This window comes from Condylura cristata, unplaced genomic scaffold (genome assembly GCF_000260355.1).
Source record: "Condylura cristata isolate star-nosed mole 26May11 unplaced genomic scaffold, ConCri1.0 scaffold00006, whole genome shotgun sequence".
In the NCBI taxonomy this organism is placed as follows: domain Eukaryota; kingdom Metazoa; phylum Chordata; class Mammalia; order Eulipotyphla; family Talpidae; genus Condylura; species Condylura cristata.
Window position 1 is genome coordinate 14,076,332 of NW_004567107.1, and position 5,817 is coordinate 14,082,148.

A 5,817-nucleotide genomic window follows, 5' to 3' on the forward strand; every position below is an offset into this window, starting at 1 on the left:
AAAATTTCCTTCATTACCTTTGTGTAATGAGAAATAATACTTCCAGACTCAACTACGACTGATTTTTAGACAAACATTTAAATATCATCTCACAGTTTCAGTGACAGGAGGGGAGAAATCCTAAACTGGTGGGGTGGGGGGTGGGGGGGTCATAAAGATGTAAAATATTGGCACTTCATTAACAAAGAAAACATAACATCTCCCAAAGTTCTGGGTAGCAGTGTTAATAGGAGGAATGATGGAGATCAGCACAGTCACCCAAACTTGCCAGGTCTGTTCACCTGGGCAAGTTATATTGCTTCTTTGAACCTCAGTTCCTTCATCTGTAAAACGGGGACAGTACGCACCCGCTTCACACGGAGTATGTGAGAATGTGATGAAAGAATGTGTGAGAGTACCTTGCACAGCTCCACACACAGACTTCACCGGGAGGGCCCACGGGTAGCTGCAGATGATTTGGTCTCTCGTTTTCCTCCACTCACAAAACTATGTGCTGTGACAAGCTCAGGCGTGGGTGCCGGGCCCTGGCTTCTTCCCTGCTCCCTCAGATGCCCGTGTGTGCCCTGCGGATACTCTGAGCATGTTAACCACCTAACGAGTGGATGACTCAGAGCTTGGAAGGACTCCACAGCGGGCTGGAGAGCAAAAGCGCAGTTTATGTCTCAGAGATTAAGTTGCTGCTTTTTTTACTCTCTCGTGGCGGACACCTTTCAGCCTGGAAAAGAAACCCCAGAGACCTTTTATCTGAAGAAGCAACTTAGAAGACAGAACCCTGCAGGATGTCAAAAAGCCTAGGGCTTTTTGGGGCCAGGGACAGGGACAGTGACACCAGGGGCAGCTGGACAGGGCTGGCTCCCATGTTAGAGAACAGGCCAATCTTTGCTGCCAGCACTGCCCCCCACCTGCTGAGAACTAATCCTGGGTTATCTCCCTGCTGGCCCAAAGAAGCCCAAGGCTCCCCAGGCTTTTGAAGGGCTTTATCTCCTCTTTCCAGGAACTCAGCTCAGTCCCTTTGCTTTCTCCGGAAGTGCCACTGAGCAGCTACTGCCCAGAGCCCGCTGAGACTCCTTTCCAGTCTCCCAGTCACAGAGCCAAGGCTGCTGATCTGCTCCCTCTCTCCTGCCCGCCCGGCTTCTGTCTCACAATTAGAAAATCCGTTTGGGGAGAAAAGCAAAACTCACACTTCACTAACAGCTGCACTGTGTTGGGGGCAGGAGGCGAGGGAAGTGGGAATTCCTAGTTTCGCCATAAATTGTATGCAAATGGGCTGCTTTTCCTGGCAGCGCGCAGGCAGTGAGTGTGCCTTTTCATGAGCTAACCCCACTCCGCTGGGAGGGCTGTTCCTTTAATTCACCAACTGAAAAAGTGGGGAAGGATGTCTGGAGGCGAGGCGTCCCATTACAGAGGAAGGAGCCTGCTATATAAGCCCGCCAAAGCTGGCTGCGCTGGCCACAGCCTGCCCACGGTCACACGCTCTCCCCTCGCAGACGCACCGCCTCTCCGCACAAAGAGCGCGCGGGTGCTGCGGCGCCGGTGCCACCGCCGGGCGCGCACGTGGAGTCAGCAGCTGGCGTCCAGGTGCTCGCTGCGTGGGCCGGTGCGCTCCGGGATCGAGGTCTTCCCCAACGCCGGCAAGGTAAGTCTGTTTCACCCCCAGCGCCAAAGGTCCTTAGGAGATGTTTGTATTCCTGATACCAGATGTATTGTGGTTTCCTACTTATCAAAACTAGCTTCTTTCTCTTCGCCACTCTCATAAGGATAAAACTTTTTGCTGAATCGGCCACTGGCGTTAAAACGGGGTACTGCTTACGATCGATGCACCTTGACTGTTCCCTGCCTCCCCATTTGCAGTCTGGCAGATTTGGGTCTCTTGTTAGTTTTCTGGGAAGAACTTTTGGTCAAGTTTTTACTTCTGCTTGTTAGAGAAAAAGTAAAAATGTGCTGTGGACTCCTTTCCTAGCTGATTCACCTGTGAATAGTTCTGCTTGAGGATAAGAGAAGTAGAGCTGGAAAGTTTTCTGGGACAAGTGAGAGGGAGATTGAGAGAGAATGATAGAGAAAGCAGGACAGTCTTAACTTCTGAACAGCCCTTACCTTACAGTTTGCAAGAACTTTTAATCTGCCACATTCCACAGCATCCACCCTGTGGTCAGACATGGTGGGGTGGAGGGAGTCTTGGTAAGGAGGAGTTGGTGAGGGGGCCCCCAGGGCCAGATGAATCACCACACACCTCAACAGTGGGGCAGAGCTGTGAACATCAGCCACAGCCCCCCTCTGAAGGTCGGGGGACCCCACATGGGAACCTCCTGATTCATTGTTTGTGCTGTGAGTGTGTGAATGGGTGCTCAGAGCTGCACTCTATCTTTCTAGAATCACCTCGCCCCACCTTTCATTACAGAGTGCTATGGAGAAAGAACAACTTCCCCCTACGGTGGGAAGCTACCCCTGAAGACAGAAGGAGCGCAGGGTCCCCCTCTTCTCTCAGCCTTGTAAAGGGGCTTATGAGTTCCGTTTTTGAAGTCAGAGATCACCTGCATGTCCCTACTACCATGCAGGACACTGATGACCCCATGTGAGCCTCAGTTTCTACTTCTTTGAAATGGGGACAGTAACTTTCTTAGTTACCAGGAGATAAGGATTTCAAAAAAAATGCCTTATTTGTTTGGAAGAGGGTGTGCACCAGAACTGGAAGTTTGGATAATCAATGCCATAGCTAAAAAGTGTCCTCACCTTGAACGTTAAAAGAGACACACATGATCTTGGGTTGTTTCTGTGGGTTCCTCCCCCTGCCACCCTCTGTCTGCCTATCTCTCTAGATCTGAGAGTGTCTCCCTTTTACAAACAGGAGACTATGTTGGCACAAGTTGGGAGAAAAATGGAGCAGACCAGGGCTGGATGTATGTGTGGGGTTTTGAGTTCAGATATTTGCAGATTCTAAAATTGTCAGCCACAAAGTGTAATGCTGGGGGTGAGGAAGGGAATCTGGAAATGCTTTCTGTCCGGAGAGAGCATGAGAGGGAAACCCCACTTAAAAAATGAATGACTCCATATTTTTGTGGGCCTCCTCCCCCCCTTTTTTTAATGGAACTTTCCTCAATGTTGCTTTAGAAATAAAACCTGCCACCCGCCCGGTAGCTTTCTGCGCTGACCTTTGAAACGGCAAGGCCAGTCCAGGACTAGGGCAAGGTTTGCCCAGAGACCCCTGTGGCAAGCTGTTGGTATCAGAGCATCTGAGTCCTTTGTGAATGGATACACTTTGAGTTGGTGTGTTTCGGGGAAGTGAAGGCATTTGGGGGGAAATGAAATAGTCTTGTTAGCTTGCTCAAACAGTGTGAATTGGATAAGGATCAAAGAGGTGATGTCAAGCTCTGCAGTCCTTAAAGATTTTGTCCTCTATACTTTGTGTGAGAAACTCAAGTTCCCTATGCCCTCTCCTACTAACCATCTCTTTCCCCCTCCAAAACTTACTGACCTTTCAACCCTTGGTTTTGTCACCCCTATTACAAGCATAGGATACAGATAGGTGAACAGTCTGTAGCCCATGGGCTGCTGCTACACATATAAGATAACATGTAGCAAACTCTCAGCACAGAACCTGCACCACTCAGTGGAAGTGTTTCTTCCTTTGCCTGAGTATCAGTTTATAAGGACTTGCCCAAGTCTACTGTTCTAAGTGATTTTCAAACTTATTTTTTAACAGTGGAAATGTTCATTAAATAAAACTGAGGGCAAAGCCCTCCCATCTGATAGGGAAATGTCGGCCTGCTAGGATCGAAGTGGTGGTGGAGGGTCCACATCTTACCAGCTTGCTGTCAGCCTCTAGAGCGTGTCCACCTTCTGGAACAACCCAGAACAGAGTTGAAAATCAGGAAGGCAGGTGGTGTCACTCGGCTTGAGATTTTGCTCTTCAACAAGGATTTCTGCTTCTGGAATCTCACCTGTACTAGGAGCCAGAACAGTTCCCCGAGACGGGACTGTGCGAGAAGTTTAAAATACATCACAGAGGATGATGTTTTTACATAATTTTTCATGCTAACAATAGCCAAAATATGAGACAACCAACCTTCCAACTTACAGCCTCTTCATTAGACATCATCTCATAAAAGATGACATTTCTGAGAAATGGACTATACCAATTGGACAAAAACGCAGCTATTGGAGCAGAATGGTTGAATGACTCTTCCCAAGCCCCAGATCTAGTAATGGGGCCAGTTTTCAGACCCGGGTCCCCATGAGCACTGACGGGTGCATCCCACTGCGCTCCTTCTGTACTTTCTGCCTCTGGCACTGCCTGGCGATGAAAGTACTTCCTTTCTGATGAAGCTGCCCCTCCAGCCAGACTGTGCCCACCCTGAAATGCAGCGGCAGCCTGATCATATAACCCAGAATGGAATTTGGAGAGGGGATTCAGACCGACAGAATTAAAAACATAGCCCCCTTCTTCACCCCCTCTCTCACACAGAACGTGAACACCTATTTTCTCCACCCCTGCCCCTGCATTTCTGTAAACATGCTACCTGCTTGCTCTTAGAAGTAAGATCCTCTGCTGAAAGCACAAGTCCCACCACACTGAAACCATTTCAGTTTGAAAAGCAGAAAGAAGGTCATAAACATTTAGGGGGCTTCATATGCACAGTCTTTATGGTGGTAAAATACACACCTGCCCACACAGTGGTTCATGTTGAGGGCTGACCTGGCATCACGCATGTGATTGGAGGGATTGCCTGTGGCTTCTGGAAAATTCTGTCTCTAACAGTGCCCGTTATACATTCCTAGCTTCATTTATGGATGGAGAAATTGAAGTCCACAGGTGTGAAGTGACTCATCTGAGGCTTTCTCTGAGTGAGGAGCGGAGTTGGTGTTGAACGCAAAATTTCCAACTAAAACCCTACTATTCTTCCCACAATGCTGCCTGCCTCCTGCAGTCGGCTTGGGCTGCCTTGTGTAAAACCTTGAACAGTGCCCTTCAGTGATTGGCCAAGATGCCAGTGAAACCTTGATGGGCATTGTGGTTTACTAACTTTGAGGAATACCCCACTGATATCACATTTCCTGGAGCGCAGGAGAGGTCAGCTCCTGGACGAGCTGTGGAGACAGAAAAGTTCAAGTTTCAGTCCCGGGAGAGAAGAATGACACTAGAGGTAGCTGTTAGGTCATTGCTGCAGATTTTCCTTCCAGAACAGTTGATATCTGCTCCACACTGCTCGCTCTGTGTACCTGCACCCTCTCTGAGAAATAAAGTGGGCACCTGGTTGTTTTTTTTAAAGATTTGTCTATTTATGCGTACAGAACTGGGGTATAGGCCAGAAGAGCAGGGGTGATGAGAGGATTCACCAGGGACAGAGTGGGGAGCAGAACAGGCAGATTGATAAAGTACACTGCTGAGGGGAGCAGCAGGCAAGACAGGAGAGGTCTGCTATGCCGTGTGGGGCACCTCCAGGGCGGGGATCAAACTCACACCCAAGCAGCCTCAGCCAGCTTCTGAATGCTGTGCTTTAACCCTTTGCACCACCAGGGAGGGCCCTGACACCTGGTTTTTAAGGATCAGTAGGGAGATAGTCAAATTGTGTGCCCAGCCTTGGAGGGTAAATCCCAGGATGATCAAGAAACGGTAGTAAGCTTCGAGTCACCAATTTCCCTAACACCTCAAAGATGATGGTCATGGTTATGATGTAGTCCCTTCCAACTTTAAGATGACCCCAGGGAATCCCCTTGAGTCTAATCCTGGGCCAGTTCGAACACCTTCAACATATTTGAAACAGTACAGGAATGCTCCCTTCCAAAGAACCTCCCTCTACCCTCACCACCACCACCCCC

At 49.1% G+C, this 5,817-nt stretch overlaps 1 protein-coding gene across 2 annotated transcripts in view; it reads left to right on the plus strand.

The window, feature by feature from the left end:
* The first annotated feature begins 1,585 nt into the window (after positions 1 to 1,585).
* The window catches only part of TNC (tenascin C), an 86,210-nt gene continuing 81,978 nt past the window's right edge, over positions 1,586 to 5,817 (plus strand). For both annotated transcript variants that reach the window (XM_004677399.2, XM_012721607.1), the window contains exon 1: positions 1,586 to 1,636. The gene's annotated coding sequence lies outside the window, so the exon portion shown is untranslated. The remainder of the gene's footprint in view (positions 1,637 to 5,817) is intronic.